The 23,267-nt window shown below is 45.7% G+C and overlaps 1 protein-coding gene across 2 annotated transcripts in view; it reads right to left on the bottom strand.

Moving 5' to 3' along the window:
- The window catches only part of ZNF469 (zinc finger protein 469), a 155,637-nt gene extending 138,038 nt beyond the window's left edge, over positions 1-17,599 (bottom strand). For both annotated transcript variants that reach the window (XM_085234860.1, XM_085234862.1), the window contains exon 1: positions 17,550-17,599. The gene's annotated coding sequence lies outside the window, so the exon portion shown is untranslated. The remainder of the gene's footprint in view (positions 1-17,549) is intronic.
- Positions 17,600-23,267: the final 5,668 nt, after the last annotated feature.

The raw sequence follows: 23,267 nt of genomic DNA, 5'->3' as shown, positions 1-23,267 counted from the left end.
TGAGACATGGCTTCATTCCAAGTCAGGAAAAAACAAGCTGAGAATTTTGAGCTTTTTGCAAAGAGGCAACAAAGTCATGGGGAAAGAAATCCTTCACCTTGAGTCAACCAAAACGTTCCGTTGCACTTTACACACCACATATGTGCTCACACCTGTAAGAGTTGGGTATAAACTTTCAAGATGAAACAAAGGTAGCGTAGTATGAGAAAAACTTTATGACATTTTCTTTGCAAAGTACATCTCAAAATGAGAAGTCTCCCCTCTCATTTTTAAGACCTTCTTCCCTCACAGACAGACAACAGCAGATCCTACTTCCCAAATCACGTCGAGGCTGAGTTACAACTGCTCTATCTCAGCCAGCCCTCCACGCTAACAAATACATCCTGATCCTATCAATCCTTGCAAGGCTTCTGGAATAGCTTTTGTTTATAGAGGCGAGACCTACAGCAGGACACTCAAAATATCTCACACTCTGCTATGCTGCAGTGCCTTCTTGACTGGCATGTTCAAAGACACTTGGAATAGATATGACAAGGATCAGAGCTCACAAACGTTCTCCTGTCAGGGGGAATACACACGCAAAGCCAGTAGTGATAAAAGGAAGGCAGGATGGTGAAAAGATGACAGTCTCATGAAAGGCATTGGCATCATCCAGCAACAGGAAAGCCTCACTGTGGGAACTTTATCCTGTTTCTACAGCTTTTGAATTTAACACTTCACTGAAGCCTCTGTGCAGAAACACCAAGCTCTACAAAAACGAGGGAAGGGGAATGTCAGTGGTTGTATTTCACCAACAGCAGTTTTACAACTCTTTCCTCTCCATGCCCTTTCTTACATTTGTGCCAAACTTGCCAACCAAGGAGCTCCCAGGTGAGTGTAACAACACAGAACTGTTATTTTCCTCCTTTGCAGAACCACAACTGAGAGGGCAATAGTATTACTGACTTCCAAGGGGACACATCTACACTCTCTGTTCTTCTTTCCCTCCATCATCTTGCCCACGAATTTCAATTCCAGATCAGGTTCGCCATGCAAAACCTCTCCCAGCTTCAAGACCATAAAACCCAACCCCATTTCTTAAGTCAATGATATGGCAATAGCGCAACTTGGTTTTGGGCAAAAATAAAACCTCTGAGGAAAAATCAGAGAGTATTAAATTAATGGAGACTTGAGACAGATGAGCATCTATACACAAGTTGGATTAGATGACCTCTGTGGTCTTTTCCAACCTTAGCAATTCCACAACTCTAAGTTGTGTTGCTGTTCTTTTTCCTCCTCACGGATCATTCCAGGTCTTGAGAAGCTCAAATGGGCAAGGTAGAGCTTCCTCATTTAGCACAGCTCCTTGGAAATAATAACAGCAAATAGCAGTTACAGGCAATGCTAGTGAGTAGATGGTCCATAGCAGGCTGCTGCCTTCCCACCAGGGCAGGAAAGTGCCCGTGGTTGGGGCAGGACAGCACAGCCCTGGCTCCACATCAGATTTAACCAAACGAGTTTCTAGGCTGGCAGAAATAAGTTGAGAACAAACCTGCCTAAATCCAATGGCAATAACAGAGAGAAGCAGGGCAGGCTTCACATTTGGAGAATCATAATTCAAGGGCTTACTTCACACGGTGTGGAAAAAAGAAAATCCTAGTTATGATCTCAGAGCCCAAAATTTGATGAATTTATGAACCATCCGCATCACAGCATGTTGAAAGCCCTGACTTCAGGAACGATCAGCACCAGGGAAAATCCAACCCTCCCCGGAATGTGCCCCAGTTTGGAGATCAACATCACCAGGGACCTCTTCCTTGGCTTAGCAGAAGAGTACGATAAGGAAAGATTTGCTCACGTGCATACTTTTGAGAGGTCTCAGTGTGTTCAAACTTGGCTATACTTCGGTGCTTAAATACACTCCAGACCTGGATGGCTCAAAGGGACAGCATTGTTTGAAATCTCCAGACCTCCAGGAAATAAATGGAAAACTTTTCTACTTAGCATACAACAGGGGTCAAGAGCAGAGCACGTGCACAGTGCGTGAGCGCCGAGATGTACATTTAGGAAAACAGACTCGTGCATCTACGTTGGAGGGGTCACGGCCTGCTTAATCACTGGAGGACCATCTCCTCCACCCCAGCACATAGCAGGGAGGGAAAATGGGGGGACTGCTATGCTACACATGTGGTCCAGGAAAACCAAAGTCATACAGCCGCCCTTTCCAATGCAAGATGATGGATGTGAAGCGATGCGTGAAGCCAGCACAGGCTACATCCCTCCTTGCAGTGAAGGGGAAAGGGAGAAGTGGACTGACTCAGATTTGAAGTCTGCTCTGCCATCTGCTCCTGGAACAGCAGACTTGTATAGCAGCCATTACGCAGCGCTTGTGGAAAAGCTACAGTCTGATGCCAATCCTCGCTGGTTGGAGTTCTGGGACTATATTTAGTCCTTTTGGAGAGCAAAGGGGTGTTATTGGTTGTTACTAGTACAAAAACATGTGATACAGTCAGTAACGGCATTTGATTCCACTGGACCACAGCATCATGTGATGCCTTCTAACATCCACACTCCACATTTCTGACCTCCCAAGCAATTTTTAGCATTATTTTTTTCTTATTCCTTGCATGATACATAAAACACCAACCAAAGAGAGATTTGCTGCGTACTGAAATTTAGATCCACCGTGCCCCATGCAGATCAGAGCAAAACAGCTTGGGGTTGGGAAATACAATCCACTACACGATGGGGTTTAACCCATAAATCTATGGTTTCACTGGCACAGTTGCTATGTTGTAACATCAGACTAGACATCAATAAGGAAAGAGTTTGCTGGCACTGCGGAAGCCTATCATGTGGCTCAGCTAATTAAAAACTGACCTCGTCCACAATTATTAAAATGTTGTAATCACATGCCTGCAAGAGATTAGATGTAGAAACAGACCTCCCCGTGCTCCCATGGATCAGCAGATGAATGAGTCTAGCTGAAGGGCCTGATGCTCAACCTTTTTTTCTGAGCACACAAGCTCTGCATTTGTCAGAGATGAGGACCCAGAGGTTGGCTGCTTGCTGCTTCCTCTCTCTCCAAGCTTTTGCCAGGCATGGAGGAGTCGCATTGACTTCTTCCTATTTCACCAAATGCTTTTTACTTGAGCTGGGTTGCAGCCACGGTGCCAGGGCTAATATATCTTAAGCAGTGCTGGAGAGGTGATTTAGGTGGGGGTGATACCATCAGCTATCAGGGGACAGATTCCAGCCCCTGGCACTCAATCCTTGACAGGTACATGAAGACAGAGAAATTGATTTTCAATTCTCTTGAAACTTTGTACTCCCTCTTACGTTAATCTCTGGAGTAGGCACACTCAGCAGAATGGGAAAAGTTAATTAAGGGCAGATGAAAGATGATGGAAGCAGAAGAATGGATAAGAGGGGACAGATAAGAGACAGTATCTTCCTTGGAGGATGGCAAGAAGGTGCATCGAGAGCTCACATATGGGATTTTGCAAACCTGGTGCTTGAAATCCTGGTTTACAGACTCTTCTAAGGTAAAAATTGCTTTTCCTGAAGCTGCTAGAAGTGCCACAGCATTACTGCCATACCTCTTGGCATCACCTACACACTGAGCATCTGTCCCTGTTCAGAGAGGGAAGAGGCCAGAAATTCCTCAAAACTGGGGGAAAGCAAAGGAAAACAAAGCAACAAGAGATCACGCTCAAACACAACGGTAACAGCCAATTCACCTAGCTGGCTAACAACTAGAAACACAGAGCTTTATAAATCCTTCAATTCTTCACAAATTCATTAGATTTTTATTGTTGGAATATCTGTACTCCTACATCGTTAGGTGCTTGGTTACTCTTTTCAAACTCAGGTCCAAGGAGCAACCTGTGGAGCACATCATCCCAATGGGATTCTGCCCTTTGACAATCTGGTTTGCTGGTTTAACTGGGCACGGCACTTGTGCATTCTGAGAAATAACACCTAGCTCTTCTTCCCCTCCTTGCTTTATACCTCTACTGATGATTTTAAAATCCATTCTGGGGGAAACTGCTCCAAAATGTTTAAATTCATCCTGCCTCCAGATTCCTTCTTATTTTGCTACGTCCCTTATGAGATGAACTTACTAGAATGGAGGACCACATTTCAGGCAAAGGCATTCAGCCGATTTATATAATGGCAAGATATTTTCCATGTGTTTTGTATGCTTCTTAACACTTCTGTTTGCTTTTTTTGACCACTGTTGTGTACTGAGCCAAAGGCTACACTGAGCAACCACAAAGAAGTTTAAGTACTTCTTCCCGATTAATATAATAAACTTAGAGGAGAAAAATTGTAGAAGCAGCTCCAATTATTCCCTCTGCTGTGGCTTACTTGGCATTTGTCAGTACAGAATTCATCTCTCGTTAGCTTATTTCAGCTTCCTCCTAGCACCCAAACAGCACTCGCTTCCAATGCCACGTTGAAGCTGGAAGTACTCCAGCACAGAGACCAGACAGCCAAAGGCTACTGCATGTCCCACCCTGCTGGGGATGGGGGCAAGAAGGGAATGACCCTCTTAAAAGCAGTGCAGACTGAAATACAGCACAGTCATCCAGTATTTGCTGGGTGCAAAAGAGAAAGAGCAAGCTCCAAGGGAAGAAGACTGCACGCACCCAGTACCTTCACCTTACTGGTTGCTTAAATGCAAAGTGCTACAAGCCAGCATGTTAACCAGCAGTGCATTGCAAAGGCAGATATACAGTCATCATTTTGAACCTGTGCATTCCACTTAAAGAGGAGCTCAAGGTCTTCCAAGTGTTTCCATAAAATCAATAATGCTTACAATGTTTAAGTGGCTAATGGGAAATCCAGGCCCAAACCAGACACAAGGAAATCAGCCTTCAGGAGGCCTAAAACAGGAGGGAGTCAGTTCTTTACAGGAGGGAAATGGTTTTAAGTTGAAGGAAGGAAGATTGAGGTTGGATGTCAGGGGGAAGTCCTTTTCTATGAGAGTGGTGAGGTGCTGGAACAGCTGCCCAGAGAGGCTGTGGATGCCCTGTCCATCCCTGGAGGTGTTCAAGGCCAGGTTGGATGGGGCCCTGAGCAGCCTGTTTAATATGGAGGTTGGTGGCCCTGCCTGCAGCAGGAGTGTTGGAGCTTCACAGTCCTTGAGGTCCCTTCCAACCCAAGCCATTCTGTGATACTATAAAGCCAGGGCACTCCAGGGCAGAAAACAATCCTCAGTGGTTCATACAGAGGAGAATACAGAAAAGCAGGAAATGGGCATGCATATGTTGTGCAAGAATGTAGATTTCTTCAAAATTGTCTTAATGAAGACTCATCTTCCAATCTATGAGCTACAGATTGAAACATCCTCTCTGATTGCAGCCAGAAGTGCACTGATTTCTTAGCAGATGTTGATAATTATTTAGAATTAGAATTTAACTAAACTCAGGCTGTCCTCTGCAGCCTGCTTTAGCAAAAAAGCTATTTGACTTGGGATGTGTCTCATAGGGTTCCTTCTTCTGTTGCTGTACAACAGAAAAGTTTGTCTTGGTAATTGCAATTACCTGAAATTCGGATAATCTCCATAGAAGGATGCAATTGCCAGGGCTGCTCCATCCAAACTAAACTCTATGGCTAGACCATTTATATTTAGACATACCAATTAATACTGTGCTTTTGTTGTGCTCTCTGTAGCCCATTAAAGGCTGCAGTTCTCGGTTCAGCGCCAACCTGAATGACATTATTTCTTGGAAGGACGCACGCTGACTGGCACAAAGTCAGTATTTACCCTGGATCACAAACGCTCTATGTCAGGATTTCAATGTGTCACTCCCTGGGTGTTCACAAATACCCCAGATCTTCTACTGAAGTGTCACCAGCATGCCAGGATGCTGCTTTCTGCTCCACCACATGCCACTCACAAGTGGAAATACTGCATTTTGCAATGGGGAAACGTGATTAGAAGGGCAGCGTCTCCTATTTCCCTCTTGGGTTATTTCTACTCACATCTCCCTGGATGGACTCCATTACACGCCATCCTTCCCTCTCATAGCCCCAAATCTAACCTGCAGTTCTTCTGTTCCCCATCCAGCCCAATTCTCTCTGCTGGCAAGAGAGCTTCCTCCTCTACATCTCTTCCAATATCAAATGGAATTTTACATGTCTTCACCTGACCAGCTAGTCACGCAGTCCTTTCCTTGCCAGAAAGCTCCTTTCAAGCCTCACTCAAGCAAAGCTTTTTCATTGCCCTACTACGCTATTTCCTTGCACCATGCAAAGAACACATTACAGAAAGATAACTTAACATTCTTGCACAATTTTCTATTATTGAATGTAGTTCTTCCATCATTCTGAAAAGCAGAAAAGCTCTTAAATAGAAAGACCAGCTCCCAGAGGGCGGTTGGATTTACTGAGCATTGACAGTGCTCATACAACAGAAGAGAAAGAGGAGCTCCTTCTCCGAAACACACATGATCTAAACTAGAGATGACAGGATTACGGCTGTGTTAAGCAGTGATCTGGCACTGCACAGCCCCCAGAAGATGACATGTTCCCAACCCTTACAGGCCAAATAGATGTACGGTATAAAACAAGCTCCAAATGAAATGTTTCTTGGAGAATTATATATTTTTTTTCCCCCCTTAAATATTTCGGCTCCAACTCAGCCTGTTATTGCAGCATGAGGCTGGTCTCTCTGGACACAAGGTTAGCCCCGTGCCTTAACCGAGCAACGTGCTTCAGATGCACTGCTGAACTGTGACCCCATAGATGACGTTGGGTCACAAAGCATGCTTACAGCAGGGGAGGCTCTCAAATCAGAGAGATCTAGCACAAACCAAGATCCAACCTCCAGCTGCGTTGGGCGTTTATTTTCGTTTTACTCCTTAACATCTCACCACTGAGTGGTGTCATGCAAAAACTGTGCATATATCCAGCAGGATCACTCTAAGGAGACCCAAGTGTGCAAAAGCAGCAGCTGAATTTAAGAGCTGTTTCTCCATAGAATAGAAGCAGCTGGCTGTGGAAGCTTCATTCAATTTGACGTGTAGGCATTAAGAGCTGTGAGGTTGTCATTATGTGCCTGTGCAGTTCCACTTTATTGCAGAGGTCAGCACGGCCTTGACTGAGCGTTAGGTACTGACCCAATTAGCGCAATACGCAATGTGGCGATGGTGTTAAATGAGGTTCAGACTATCCAACAAGACAGAGCCAAGAGGAAGGCTTGACATTTTACACCAGCATACTTCCTAACACCAGCAGCTTTGTGCCAGCCCAATGATACTTAAGGTTTTTAATTCCAAATCCAGAGCTATTGCATACCCCAGGTTACACCATAGTGCAACAACCCTGACCAGGCAGATTAATTTCCCACAGATATGGCAATAAATGGCACTTAGAGCTGCTAACCCACTAAATAATAATATATTTTGTGAGAAGACAACAAACCGGTTTGGTGATGGGTTCAGTCCTTCAGCATTCTGGACAACCACATTATAAAACCCCATTCACAACTTGAACGCAGCCTCTGCATTAAGACCAGCACAAATTTTGGCTCCTAATGAGCAGCTCTAGAACCTCCCCTTACTATAAGAATATTACATTAGAACCATCTCTTACAACTACTCCTCTATTTCAGTCAACTGCCACGTGTTCCCAGCCTCTATTTGAGTCATTTCTCAAAGTCATCATGCACCTCTTCTGGGACCATAAGGCCAAAGACCAGAAGGGAAGAGGTCATCCAATGGTGAGGACGGGCACATCCCCTAGCTACGATGCTCTCATGTTCCTTTAGCTCTACAAATAGCAAAGCTGTTGCACAATAGGCTAAAATAAATGTGCTTAGAGACTTTTTATCTTAGCAAAGAATAAACGCGTTGCTTTCTGATAACATCAAAAATCCACAGAATGGGAAAACTCTAGGAGGAAACTGAACACTGTAAAATCCTGGAAAATAATTAATAGATTTTTCTGTGCTTTCATAATAGCATTCACTTGGGTAACCATAAAAAATGATTATTATGGTAATAAAACAGGATGAATAATTTATTATAAATCGCAGACAAACTGTTCCCTTCCAGAATTCTAAGATGACTGCATGCATATGAAAATAATCTCTTAAATGTGTATGCTCGTCCTAAGTGTTGGGAAAGAAGACATCTGCCATCCTCTATAGTTTTATTGGATTTCGTTTCTCTTTTCTAAAGTTTTCCTAGGGAATTCAAATTCATAAAACTGATCCTATTGGCACCCTGCTGTATCTGTGAGATTGCTTAACCTGCTTCTTCCCACTTGTTTAGCACAGGGCTCGGTTTTGTTGCCTGCTGCATTCTGAAACACACAGAACAAGTTGGGAAAATGCTCGCTGACCCCCCTCCATATTAATATATTATACATATTGTACCTCCTCCACAGAGGATATTGATATCCAGCATACTCTTGCTTGCAAATCTGGACTGCAAACAACAGCATTCAGAACTGCAGGCATCTTTCTACATGGACTGGCCATCACAGTAACCAGTTAAGGTACAGAGAATAAGCAAACCACTTGCTTGCCAGACACTGCAATTGAAGGAGATCTTTTATCACAGAGTTCAGTTGTTAAAGCCTTTGCAAACCCAAGTGTTACTAAACAAAACAAAACAAAACACCAACACAAAGGGGCCATCCTGGTGCAGTCCTCCAGCCCCATCACAGCCTACATCTCTCCTCTTCTCATCAGTAACAAACGAAGCCCCAGCTGTAGCCCCAGTCTCCACCACCACCAATTCTTTTCTACTCCACTCTTTCTTCTCCTGCCCCAGAGATCTACATCTTGCATATCTTTGGTCATATGCCAGTGTCAGCATTCACTACACCCACGTGCTCAAAAAAAGAACCTTCCATTCTCAGGGTTTTCCTCTCAGTCCATGCACTGAGTAACAATACTCAAGGCACTTAAAAAAAAAAAAAGCACACCACTGTTCCTCAGTCTATTCAAACACTTTTGGCTCGTTCATTTACATCTGTATCATCTCATGTGTGTGCTTGCTTCAACTTCTCCATAGCTTTACTGGAGCCCTATTGGCAATTACACGAAGTTAATCTTCATAGCAAAAACATTTTCCCTTTCTTTCTTCTGGAGACAGATGTCTGGAAGTTGGGTATTCCAAATAATGGGTTTAACCAGGCACTGTCCAGGGCTGCGTTACATTTTGAGCTCACACCAAGGTCCCGTGAGAAGCCTACATAAGAAGATATCATCTTTTAAGCTTCAGCCCTCTCACCAGACAAAACAGGATCCCTCCACCTCCCCAAGCACACAGTGCTGCTGACAACAGAGAAAAGCAAGGGGGAAGAGAAGAACACGGCAAGTCCCAGTGATAAGCCAGGTCCTGAGAGGGACGTGCAATAACCCTGTAGCTACTACATGAGCAAAGCCATCCTCTTCATATCTGCCATGGCAGTAGGCTCGACAGAAGCCCTGAATTACCATAACGCAGAGATTACCAATGAGAACAAACACGAGCAATAAGCAAAGCTCCTTCCAAAACAAACAGCCATAACTCACTATTTGAGACCTAACAAATTACCTATTGAGAAAAGTAGAAGCCTGATCTTAATAAAGCGTAACTGCCTGGTTTGGCTTCCGCAGATGTTAGAAATGTTCACAATCTGGAATTAAATGGGACTAATCTGAACAGTAAATACGAACCATCATTCGGGCTATATCTGTAACCCTCCACTTCACTTCACAGCTCATTTTTCTGGAGTTCAACAAGCTACACATAAACCTTAGAGAAAGAAAAAGGATTCGCTTCATGTCTAATGCAATCCATTAAATAAGTCCTCATACACACGCCATCATAAAATTCAATTTATTATAGTTTGTAAAATGCGATTCCCCTCCGTGATAATTAAAAAGATATTGTAATAAAAGTCTTCGGTCTTCATGCACTCGCATCTGTCAAGATTTGATTTTTATCTGAGCAGAAAGATTGTAAGGACACGGAATCATTCTACAGCCCTTAGGCAGCTGTAGGTGAGCCACATCCATAACAGGAAATTGAGCGCCTGAAGATCCCTCCGCCTCTTCCAATGCACACAGATCCTTGGTACAAATGGGGGATTAACTCTGCTTTGGATTCAGTGGTGAGCTCAGAGCTGGTGCTACAGGAATGGCAGAAGAACCAGAGGTACGGCGCTGCTCCATCCAACCCGTGTTGTTAGCTACTATCCGGGATCTTCCTACCTGGTTTCCAAAAGGAGGAGCCCAGTAGCTTCCTGTTCAGCTGAAAATGTGTGCAATGCACAGTCATTTCTCTCTGACTCAAGTAGGAACAGAAGGAGAGTTTCCTTGTGCACACTTCCAAGCCTACCTTCAATGCCAGAGAAACCTCGCGCTCTCTTGGCACCTCGGCAGGGCACAGCACCATCCCCTTGTGGCTTTTTCCTGGCTCCTTCTTCTTCTCCTGACACATCCACACACATAAAACCCATCCAGGTCTCCAGCCCTGTGCTCAGCCACACGTGAGAAAATCCACAGTAAGATGCAGTTGATACCCCATCCCTGCAGACACCCACGGTGAGGCTGGAGGGGCTCTGAGCACTGATGGAGCCATGGCTGTCCCTGTTCATTGCAGGGGAATGGGACCAGGTGGCCTCCAGAGGTCCATTCCAACTTATTTTTAGGTATCTTTATTGCACAACTAGTGAAAAAGCACTACAGTATTCCCAATCCTCTTGTTCACACGACACCTACAGGTCTGTAAGTTTATTTGTTCATACCCAGCCACACATAAAAGCACAAAGTCTCTGTAAAGAATTTAAGACTTGAAGCAGGATACCTCAATTCAGACAAGTCACTGTAGAAACGGAACACAAACTGTGAGCTATTTGGAACAGAGCCTAAGAGCAAACCATGACAATAGATGGAGACTAAAGAGCACAAGGACCATTGCTACCATATGGAGACTGGTATTTGCTTTGCAGAATCCAACCAGCAAGATCATTTATTTATTTTTGCACAGCATCAGGCCAGGACTGAAAAGGAAATCGTGCAAAGAGCAGCACAGGAGACAGCATAAAGGCTTGTCTCTTTCGTAGAGTCTTGACTTTGCCATAGAGCCTAACTACACTATGCTTTTAAACAGCCCCACTACAATACCAAGTGATAATGCAAACAAACAAAAAAAAAACCAGCACTGTGTAATATGTGTATTAATTTTATATATATATATATGTATTTTATTTTTTTATTTTTTTATTTTTTTAAACAGGAGTACCCTGAAATCATTTTCTACACCTTCCTCTGCAGTTTTTAGTATGTGAGCACAGATTCTGCTCTTTGCGTGCAAACTTCTGACATTAATGCTAGCCCTGATGTGTGAGCAGAAGGAAAACAGGTGAAACCTCTCCTACTCCGGAGTCATACAGTGCACTGATTTATTCATTACAAGCAGCTTAGAAGGACATATTTGCTTACATGGCTTGAATTATCCATTAACACAAGCCTCCAAGGCCGCGATGCCTCACAGAAAAGCAGGCAGAGCAAAAGCACAGAGATGGCCAGTCCTAATTTCTCACCAGCTCTCCAAAAACCACATCTGTTTCTGTGAAAGGCCATCGCTTGCAGCTCATCTCTGCGCTGCACACGAGAGGGCACTGTTCTGTAGCTCAGGGGTTGGAGCACAAATTAAGCGCGCTGCAGATGGAACTCTGTGTGAGCATCACACAATTAAACCTCCTCCAGGGAATTCACCGTGTGGCCAAAGGCAAACCCGGCAGTTGGTTCAGCATCTGCAAACACCTCAGGTGATCACTTGTCGTGAACAGAAAATGAGAAGAAAAAGCCAATTATCTTACCACAACTGCTCAGCGTTACCACTTTCCTATTACAAACCCCGAGATGACAATGCAGGAGACACCAGCTTTTTGCTGAGGATATCAGTGTTGGACTGATCACGGCACAAAGAGCTTCAGAGGAACATGAGGTCCAGCCCAAGCTGGGTAAGCAATTGGAGCTTGGCTGAATATTTCAGGATGAAACAAATGCTCTAATTTGAGTATGTGAGGCTGAAGGAACCTCTAATTGAATCTAGCAGTAAAGCAACTGGTTGCAAAGCAGTGACACCACCGAGGCCTCAGACTTGTGCGTCAGGCAGCGGAGGGTGCCAGTGCTCCCAGGACCTCAGTCTGCTGTCAGTTGAGTGCAGGGGACGTGGAAGGATCAGAAGCAAAGCAGCAAGCAGGTGTACGAGGTTAGAAAGCACACAGAGCTGCCGCTCCTCCAGAATAAACACTGCAGAAGTTCCTTCATTTTAGCAAAGCCATCCCAGATCTGCCAGGCAATGCATGGGTTGTGCTTTCAGCTTTGCCCCCGGACTGACATCCCTCCGACTGCTGCTGCATTTGTGACGTTCACCGCTCTGAGCACAACACACACCATTGCCTACAGCCTTCCTCCCCTCCTCCTGTAATTCACCCAAACCAAATTAGCAGGAAAGACGTTTTTATTATTTAAAGCACAGGCATCCGCCCCCCATCAAGCCCCGCTTTTAGGCTTCCTTATTCCTCCTGCAGCATGCGTTGACAGATGCCGCATTCCTCTCACCACCATATGTTTCTGCTACAGGGGAAAGACAGCAGCAGACTACGGCCTGGAAACACAAGTGAGGCAGGAAATTGCTATCTGTTCATTTGATATAAAGAGAAATATATGCACGGCTTCTCCAAAGACAATAGCAATAGGAACTGTGGCCAATGCCTTTGTATCCGATTACCTGTATCCCAGAGCATTTTATTACTCCCTTCTTCACCTATAAGATTTACAAAGCTAAGATGTAAGAGGCCAAACCCCGTATCTCCCTAATCATTGTGTCTGTCTCTCGTATGCTTTCTCCTCTTTGCATGCAAGAAGAATGAGCCCCTCACCACAGAACAAGCAGAGCACTGTGCCCCAGTCCCTATTGAGCACTGCTGACCACAGGCAGCTCATCTCTCCATCCTACATAGCAGCCCAGCCCATGCCAACCCTCCATCCTACATGGCGTCTCAGCCCATGCCAACCCTCCATCCTACATGGCATCTCAGCCCATTTCCCACCTTTCCATCCCTCCAGCCCACATGGCAGCCTAGCCAATACATCCTACACAGCATCCCAGCCCATCCCTCTGCCCCATCCAACAATAGAACTTTCCAGCAGGAGCGTTGTATAAAGCTTCTGGATGAGAGGCATCCTGCAAGTGCCAAGTCTATCAGCCAGTGGAGGCTTTCCTTGTATTAAATAACCTGAAGATGGCCTCAGTCCAGCAGTGTTTGTGTTACCAAGGACAAAGCACATGCCTGGAACAAAAAATTTGTTGTCCTTACGTGGCCTGTGAACTTCCTGAACTCATCTGAGCCTACGAATCAGGAGTTCATCACTACATGCCACACTGGGGGATATTCAAGTCTCCCTTGCCAATGCTCTTATTGCTATGGAGTCATTATATCATCATCTGTATTTCAGAAAGATGTTTCAAACATCTGGTTAGCTTTAAATGCACAAAACCACATGCATGCATCAGTGTTCTTCACGTTAATCTGCTTCTCCCATGGTTACGAGGGAACGCAAGAGCAGATGAACCTCAATGACTCCTGACTGATGATGGCCGCTCTGTTTACATTTCAGCTGACAACACCAAGGTATTTCCTCTCCATCTGCAGCCAAACAACAACAACAAAGAATGAGCACCACCAAAACCCTAATTGCCAGTCATGGAGCCCAAGCCTGCTGTCCCCAGGTCACGAGAGCTGCGGAGGTAATAACATCATAGCAACAAACAGCATCCTTCATCCCTATTCCAAAGGAATGCAGATGGAGAACATTATTTTACCTATTGCTTAGAGGCACTAAGCTCTGATCTGGGAAGCATTTTACGCAACAGTGATGATTAAACCAGAAAGTGAGCAATCTCAATCTCCTGCTTGCTCAATTCTACAGTAATTGAAGCAAAATGGAATTTGATGAAGAAGAAGAGTGGGCTCCTGTTGGGCTGCCAGAAAGGCACAGTTGGCTTAAGGATCTCCAGGGAACAGAGCATCACTGAGATCAGTTCCCCAACTCCACTACAACATAGCATAGCGCTGGATGAGAACAAGAAATCACAAACAACGTACTTGATCTGAAAACATGCTTTGAAATAAAAACCCCAAAATGTTTTCTTTTACTAAAAGGAATGCTTTCTTCAGGGGACGACATAACACATATTGGGAGAGTGGGGAAGGGGAAAGATGATCACCGCTCTGCCTCACTACAAGCACCTCTTCTGATAAGAGCTCCAGGAAATAGCAGAGTATCTACGAGCTAGGCGTCTCAAAGAGAACATAGAGATGAAAGGAAGGATAAATACACCAAGAGCTTCCCTTGCCTCAACAGTCGGCCTATACCTCAGCTCCTGGAACAAGGTGAAAAACCACACCATTTTGTAAAGACAATTTAAGATGCTTAATAAAAACGGATTTATTTGGCCAGCCTTCGACCTAGTTTTCATTTACCATGAGCTGTGACAAGAGACAACTCCAGAGCCCTATAGCTGATAGCACACACCAGCTCCAAGTGCTTCAACTCCTTTGGAGAAGGTACCAGAGAAGATGTGAAAATAGCTGTGCCTGCACAGCCTGGTGCCACACTCCAGCCAATGAGGACATGGTCACGGTCACAAGTCTCAGTCCCTCTCCAAAATCCATCAGTTCTTTCCATATATTCCAATTACCTAGTTGGAATATACCAGCCTTTGCAAAGCTTTATGGACAAATGCACTGGAGTCCTGCAGGGATGGTGCTATCATTCTGACCTCTGCAGCACACCAACCACTACAGTCATCCAAGCACCCAGCTGTGCAAAGCCCAAAAACTGAAGCCCTACAACCACAGCCTCATTTGAGCTCTGGCTAAACGTCCCTCCCTGGGCACACAGCCTCGATTTGCCAAGCATCAAGAGATGGGAAGCCTTCTGTAGTGCCGGTACTCAAACACGTGCTTCACATCCAAGTCAATGTGTTAGATTCTGCTTCCAGCTAGGATTCACGTTGTAACATTGCCTTGTTTCCAAAGCTTCCCCCCCAATTATCCCTGTGCATAAATATCAAATCACTTTTTTTTTTCTCCCCATAAATTCAGTGGATTAAATATCTCACTTTCCCCAGCTCTCACACTGTTTGTCTACACTTTTCCCTTCCCACTTGACTGCATTGCAAAATAAACAACATCCAACCCATAGTGTGATGAGAAAACACAACTCTCCTATATACACAGCCCAGCATTGCCATGACCTCTTTTCTTGCCAGCTAGGAGCACGGGGACCTCATTCTGCGACAGCCCCATCCCTTGGCACGAGCATCTATCTCCCCACCAGCTCCACAGGTACTGCCTGCCTGCACGGCTCTCAGATGTGGAACTGCATCTGCATCAAAGCACATCAAGTTTCCGTGGGCTGAGCTTACCAAAGCCTTCCAGACCACATGGCATCACTTTTGTGCTCCCTGCTCCATGCTTCCCAGCCAAAGCATGAGCTGTACAAAAGCTTTATCAGCAGTAATTCCATCTTGACTCTAGGTTGCTGATGAGACGATGGAATAACAATGAGCCAAACTCCACAAGGCACAGCTAGCAACCTCTCTTATTTCATGAGGGTTCCCTGATGATGACTATTTTTTTCAGATGTATCAGCCAATTCTTAATCCACTTGGTATGTGTGCTTGGTGCTGTAAAACGCTAATTGCTTTCTTAAGATTCAAGTCCAGCACTTCCAATAAGCACCTAACTGTATTTCACCCACCTTTGTCAACCAACTGAAAGAATAACAAGTTCTGCATGGCAGCTGGCCTCCATTAAAAAGCATCCAACAAAACCCACGTTTGTCCACAACTGGAACAGTTGATCAGTGCTTTCTTCTCCTCTACAGAGAAACTCCCAGGAAAACAGAGCAGTCAATCAAGCAGCAACAGTTCACTCTATTGGGAAGCCCAGTCTATCTAGGTGTCAAAGGCAAGAGCTGCTTTTTCCAAAACAGAAAACCAGATAAAAGCATCTGTGAGAACAGGGCCCTCACAGCAGAGAATATGGGAATCCTATGAGATAATCATCACTCAATAATAGCTCTCCAGAAGCGAGCACATTAATTGGCAACAGCCTCAAGCACGCTGAGAATTGAAAGGTAAATAAAGTCTTCACATTTCCCTCATGTTGGTCAAGTAACGCTCTGCTCATTTATCTGCAAATCCGGCCCTCAGCAGAAGCCATAACAATCTATAAACAGCCCGTCCACACGCTCCCTATCATCCAGCTCTGACGAGCAGCCTACACGGGCAGACCCAATGAGTTGCTACGAAGTGCCACTCAATCACTCAACCCAGGGCAGATGCTTTCGTTCCTGTCCCAGCATTGACGATCAAAGGCTTCGATATATCACGTCTTCCCAACCCGCCCGCCAGTTGCCCACCAAACAGCTATAAACATTCAACAGCTCTCCCTGCTGAGTAATCGGGAGAGAATTCGCCGACGGCCGTGCGAGCGCTCTCGACGTGGATCCTCTTGTGAATATTTACTCGCACAAGTATGCGACGTGATGTTGCTTTCCCACAAATGTTCTTGCCAATGCAGATTTGCTCATCTGAAGCGGTTGGGGAATAAACAAAGAAGTGTGGTCAGGGAGAGCAGCGCAGCGGATCGGCGAATTCGAGATGGAAAAACGTTGATGGTGGATGAGCCCGAGCGCGGCGAGGAGTGGCTGGGTGCCCATTGCACTCATCGTTTGCTCAGCAATTTGCCTTCCCCCCTGTGGCAAGAGGGCAAATCCAACTCCCTTTCTTCTCCCCTCTACGCTCCTGCAGCCAAAAGCTCGTTTCCAAGCGGAAATAGAGGAATGTAGCATATTGTAGTAAATACCAATAAGAAAACATATGAAAACGATCACATAAATGGGTGAAGCACTCCATGCAATTTAATTGTATAGCCAGAACTCAGCATTGCCTCACACCCTGCAGTCACCAGGGAGCACCGTAACCTTAAAGCGATGAAAGGAGGTTGAGGATCAGTTTGACAAGAAGTATTACAGTGCTGCAGACACTTCAGGAGTGTGGGATGTCTCAGGTCACACAAGGGGCTTTCCTCCTGACACGATGCATCTGTGATAAGAAACAGCTGGGAAGGCAACCCCAGCCCCGTGCACGGGCACAGCAACGCAGAATGCAGGAATGCAATGGCAATCAGCAGGAGAGCTGGCGCCCTTTGTGCAGCCTTCGCCTCCTACACCTCCAAAATCTCTATTACTAAGGAAACAAGGATTTCAGCAGGGACGATGTAAGACCTCCTCGTGCTGCACAGCTCACTCCAAACACCACAATATCCGGCCCCTATTTCCACGACCCCCATCACCCTCTGGTTTTCATGAGCACAAACATCTTGCGGCAGTTAGAAAACACGGGACTTCCAAAAGCAAGGTCAAACACCAAACAGACCCATCAGGCCATACATTTTGGCTTCATACCACTTCGGAAGGCACAGACCAACCCAGCAACCTACTGCACTTCTGATGAAAGGAAAAAAAAAAAAAAAGAAAGAAATACCTGGTGCTGTCATCCAGGAGATGGGTTCACACAGGACAGAATCAGCGCGTTGAATCAATAATCCTGCCCAAAAAAAGAAAGAATAATCAATACTTCTTCAGAATTTAAAATAGAAGATATCTAACTCAAAAGCTTTCAAGTAGAATAGCTTTGGAACGCTCTTGTTCATTAAGGAGGAGGTGCCTTGGGTCTCTAAGCTAACTAACTCTGTCCTGTGAAGGAGCAGCTATTAAGGTCTGTAATAATACTGATTATTCACCCTCCTTCTACGGTCCAAAAATCAAGATTTTTGTTCTAACATAAGCCTTTAGAAAAAACGTTGGATGGGGAAGCTTCATGAACAAGCTTCTTCAGCAGCTGGTTCCTTTATGTCAGCACGAAGCCTATCAGACAATTTCTTGATAGCACAAACACTGACAGTGACCCTCCCACCCCACAGGAATCTGTAAAAATTGTCATAGCAGACTGCTTTTTTTTTTTTTCATTGTTATTTACTTTACCGTTTCAATCTGCAAAGAAGTTATGAAACAATAAAAACATTCAGAAGAACTAAAACTTCAGGAACAGCACTGCAGTTTCCATTAACAGTGTCCTCCGTAAGCAGAAGTGTCTGCAACCATCCTGATTTGTTGTGGCAGCAAGAACAGGACTCAAAATCCAAATGCAATGAGGAGCCAGGTAAACTAACTGCTGGAGATGAGAAGGGCTTTTTTGGGGGGCCTGGAACTGGATGATCTTTAAGGACCTTTCCAACCCAAGCCATGCTATGATTCCAGTCCCTCCAGCGAGCGGACAGGAGCGACAGCATCCCCGTGCCAACCTGCAGTCCCACCATGCTCACCCCATTGCTGCCAGCTCCAAACATCAGATCACTGCTTTAAAGACTCAACACGCCAAGGCTCACATCAGCAAAAATGTTAGCTATTACAATTAAGGAATAAATCCCAAGCCACTCGGATGGTAGAGATATCCAGAACGCAACTATTAGACTTGCAGAATCATTCAGGTTGGAAAAGACCTCTGAGATCCTCAAGTCCAACCTCAACCCATCCCACCATGCCCATGACCACGTCCCTCAGTGCCACATCTCCATGGTTCTGGGACACCTACAGGGATGGCGACTCCACCACCTCCCTGGGCAACCTGTGCAGGTGCCTGCCTGCTCTTTTGGAAAAGTTTCTCCTAATATCCAGCCTGGTGCAACATGAGGCCATCGCCTCTCATCCCATTGCTGCTGCCTGGGAGAAGACACCCACTCCCACCTTTCTTTCAGGGAGCAAACTGGTTTTACCCAGAACCCAGCTGACAGAAGGCAAGCTGAAGCACCCCTACGTTTATTTATTTATTGTCAATCTCATGATCTGCAGCAATTGACTCACAATTTTCAAGTGTGCGGGGCAGACAGAGCTGCAAATCCCACTGACTCATCACACAGATGGGGAATCCTGGGGGTTACAACCACATCTGGCAGGGAACGTGCCTTCCCATTCACTGCAGCCATCAGAGACTTCTTCTCTATGGCAAACAGAACTCTATTGCACAACCAACCATGCAAAGCGTCCTCCTCAAACATAGCCAGCATTTTGAAATCACAGAAAGAATGCCGAAAAGATAAATATTTATGGGCTTTGATGAACTGCAGCACTGCAGTAATGAAATCAAGACTTCGATGTGTTGGACCGCCCTTCACCAAAATGAGCAAGGCTCCATCGCAAATATCGCTGTGCCTATGAGTGATTGATGCAGCCTCAATTGCAGGGAGCACACATGGCAGATCAGAGGGCAATCTGTTAATTGACACTAGGACAGCCGTGCTGACGCCAAGGAGCCCAGCAGCACTGGGAGCAAACCTCACCCATGCACCAAAACCCCTTGGAGCTCCTGCAGCGCAGGAAGCACTGGAAGCCCGGTGCAGAGCAGCACTGAGGTGCAGCTCCCTTCTGCAACCCTCACTACAAACTCTCCACTATTCCACAAATTTCAGTTAAATGCTTTTCACATTGCATTATAATCCCCTGGCAAAAAAAAAAAAAGCCAGATAAGCAATGCCTGCCTACAAGTATTACGATCATATTTCTAACACATCTGAACTTCAAAGAGATCAAGCAGAAGTAGTGCTCATCCCAGCAAATGCTCACTCCTGCTCCCACCTCCAGTGTCTTTCAGGTGTCTGATAATCAGGTTATGCCATGAAAAGACGTGCAAATTAAAGGATTCCCCAACTGCTCGGAGGTGGCTGATAAGCTTCTTACCCACTGACCTTCTAAACCCCTGAAATGATCGGTGAGTGAGATTAAAAAAGAGAAGAAAAAAGAAAACATGTGGTAGCACACCTGAATATAATGGTCTTAAAAAGAAATGAAAGTTCTCTGCAGGCTCCACATCCTCTAAACCCATTCTGCAAGCAGATCAAAGTCACACTGTAGAGTCTCCATCTAAACACTGGGGCAGAATCTGGGTCAGCATCCTCCTGTAGGAGCCGATATATTAATCAGTGGTGCTTCCACCGGGCTTTGGACTTCTATATAGGAGCTGGCAGCCACCACCTTCAGCAAACTCAATACTCCTTTGAAGACTCAAAGAGCCAAAAGTTACACTTGAAAAGCACTTAGAAGCTGACTGGAAAAACAAGGCAGGTTTTGCCCTTACACAAAGTAAGAAAAGTACAAAAAAAAAAATCAAGAAATTAAGACAACATCATGTGTCAGTCCCAGCAGTTATCCAATGCAGCACTTCCTACACAGCACTTCCCAAGAGAGAGCCCTCCCCATGCAGGTAGATGGATCAGCTCCACATCCTGCACCCATGGGAGCGGCCACCAGCTCATCCCTGTTGGGATCTAAAATGGGAACCAGTCACAGGGAGCTTTGGGGACACTGGATTTCAAGTGAGACCACCTCTGCTGGCCGGAAACTCATTTTCTCATCCCAGTTCTTCAGGATAGGACTCGGGACAGGGTTCCTCTTGGCTGCAATAAAGGAACTTCAGTTTTTCTGCCTGAATAGCCCATAGAGACTTCCATTCGTCTTAACATTACTTGGTGGAAAAGAATGAGGTCCAGCTTGAACCATTCGCAGCCCCCAGAGAGGCAGAGTGGTGGGAGGGGAACCTTTGCTATCCAAAAGGAAATGTTTGTCTCCATTCCATTCAGAAGGAAAAAAAAAAAAATCATATAAAAATCCTCACTCTGGAAGGTCTTGTTTTCATTCCTTTGTGGAACTAAACCGCATTTTAATCCCCCATATTTGTCCAAAGCATCAGTTGGCTTTCTGGTCACCAATAGTTCTCACTCCACCCCCGATTTGCACCAAGGACCATCCCCAGCAATGGAGCAGCTGCATTCAGCTTCCCATCCTCTGCTTACCAGAGGGCTTGCTTTTGTTTTCCCATTTGCATCGGTTTTATGTCCACGTGTCTGGCTTTATTACGTGCATCTCTTCACTCTCCTGACCCAGCACCTCTTCTAGAGATTGCCATCTCACTCTACGAGATACTTATCTCAAAACAACAGCAAAACTAACAAAGAACGCTTCAAGGCTGTGCCATTGCATGGGAAAGACGGGCTCTAAGTTAACGGCTTGAATTAACAAGGCAGTAAAACTTAAAATGACCTTCTTTGTAGTTGTTGGCACCAGAGAAAACTCCAATCTCTCCCTTTTACCTCTTCTTTTTTTTGTTTGCATGGCTGAAGATGGGTGAACAGAGAGCTGCTGATGGTATCAAGTGCTCCATTTCAATTTTCATCTCTAAGAAAGAGAAGACAAACCTCCTCCTTCCCAAACCAGGCACTTCTCCAAGGCAGAGCTTTTACTGAATGATAAACGGTATAATTAAGCTTTAACGAGGCCGTCCACAAAGCAGCAGTATTCAAGCTAGCTCCGTAGAAAAGGCTTTACAAAGAAAGTCGGGGAAAACATAGACGCTATTAAAATCACATTTCAACAGCATCCTAGTATTTCCCAGCATGAGAAATCATCAGGGGGCCAAAGCAATGCCTCTGCTAGGATCACATTGCTTGGGATTTGCACTGGGTGCGATGCCAGCCGCAGGACCACAGCACAGCCCAGTGCCTCGTCCCCTGAGCCCCCCTGTTTCCTACCCCAGCTGTTAGCTCTTCTATTTTCCACCCGAAGAGCTCCAAAAGGTTGTTTGCAGCCAGTGCTGCTATTTAGGAAACGTGCACCCACGTGTCCCATAAATCAAATAGGGTCGTTCAATCAAAACTTTACTGTTTGCATAAATAGAAGTACAAGCAGCTTTCGAGAAGCACTTCCAACGGACAGCCCATCTCCTCGTCCCCCAGACCCACACACCCATCAGCCCTGCGCTCTCCGAAGCGACCACTGAGAGAACAGGAAAGAACTGCAGCAGGTGCTTAATAGGAAATGGCTCTTATGGAGACAGCTTTCTTTCCCAGAGACACACACTGCAGCATGGATGTAGGCACCTCGCTGCAGAGCCATAAAGATGAGGAGCACTAAATCATGCTTTCAAAGCTGTCCACATACCCAACAGGTGAAAGCAAGCCCTGCAAATCAAACCTCCGGAGAGGCTCCTCAGAATCACAGCTCAGCTGCTATCTAATCCCAGGAACACCTGGGGACCGCTGACACTATGGCAGTTTTAAACATTTCCAGGCATGCAATAATCTGCCTCCAAACGGGCAGGGTGAGCAGTGCTTAGGAGAGCTCAGCCACTCAATGTGGATTTCCGAGGCTCCATCAGACCCCCATTCTTCCTATTCAAGACGTGGCTCTGAAAAGGCCAAAGTGAGAAGGCTGATACGGAGCAGATTGCAGCTACAAAGCACGCAGTGCTGCAGAGGGATGGGCTCCCACAAGGAGCAGTGAGGGATGCATTTGTTCCCTTATTGCAAGGCACAAAAGACAATTTTTAGTGGCTCTCTCCAAGTAGAAGGTAACACGGTGCATCATGTAATTAACTACAACTGCCAGGGGGCAGCTGCCCTCAGTCAGACATACAGGGTCACAAGGAGAAGAATAGAAGGAGATAATATCAGCATCCAGCAACAAGAAGAGACTTGGTACATCTACCACCAGCACTTGGAGACCATAGGAAGGGCCTGGTAAGAGGTAACACTCAGACATACCTTCTGGTGATGCTGAGGAGCTCGAGACCAGTCAGGATGAAGCTTTGCAAGAAATAGAGAGCAAAACCACGAGCTACTTTGCTGCTAAGGAATGGCCCCCTGAAGCTGCAGCAGTTCCTGTATTCCAAGATCTCAGACACGGGGCTGAGAAATACCCCCAGACAACAGGGGAGCATTGCAGCTGAGCCCCCAGCTCAGGACAGGCAGCAGAGTAGCACCAGGGATTGGAGACAGAGCTGAACCAAACACAACTCAGCCTCCCACCCACACACCAAGAAATCACAACCCATTAGCATCAAATAAAGGCACTTTCAGGACACAAAGGAGACACTTCACTGACCTGCTGGGCTCGTAGGCGCCGTTCTGGAAAGCAAGGACAGTGCTGGGAGATGCTGAGGGCTGCAGCCAGGTCCCAAAGGAGACGGTGAACTCCACGAGGTCACCATCAGCCCAAGCACAGCACAAGCAACCCAAATCTGGGCAAAAGACTTTCACAACAGGGAACGGCTCCCTGTCCAGCTCCCTTCCTGGTGCTGTTAAGGAGAAATAAAACCAAGTACTACTCAGCTCCTACCCATTTATAGCCCCCAGGCAGAGGGAGGGCAAAA

This window comes from Meleagris gallopavo, chromosome 13 (assembly GCF_905368555.1).
Source record: "Meleagris gallopavo chromosome 13, MGAL_WU_HG_1.1, whole genome shotgun sequence".
In the NCBI taxonomy this organism is placed as follows: Eukaryota; Metazoa; Chordata; class Aves; order Galliformes; family Phasianidae; genus Meleagris; species Meleagris gallopavo.
The sequence above is the reverse complement of the archived record's forward strand: the minus strand, read 5'-3'. Positions and strand labels throughout refer to the sequence as shown.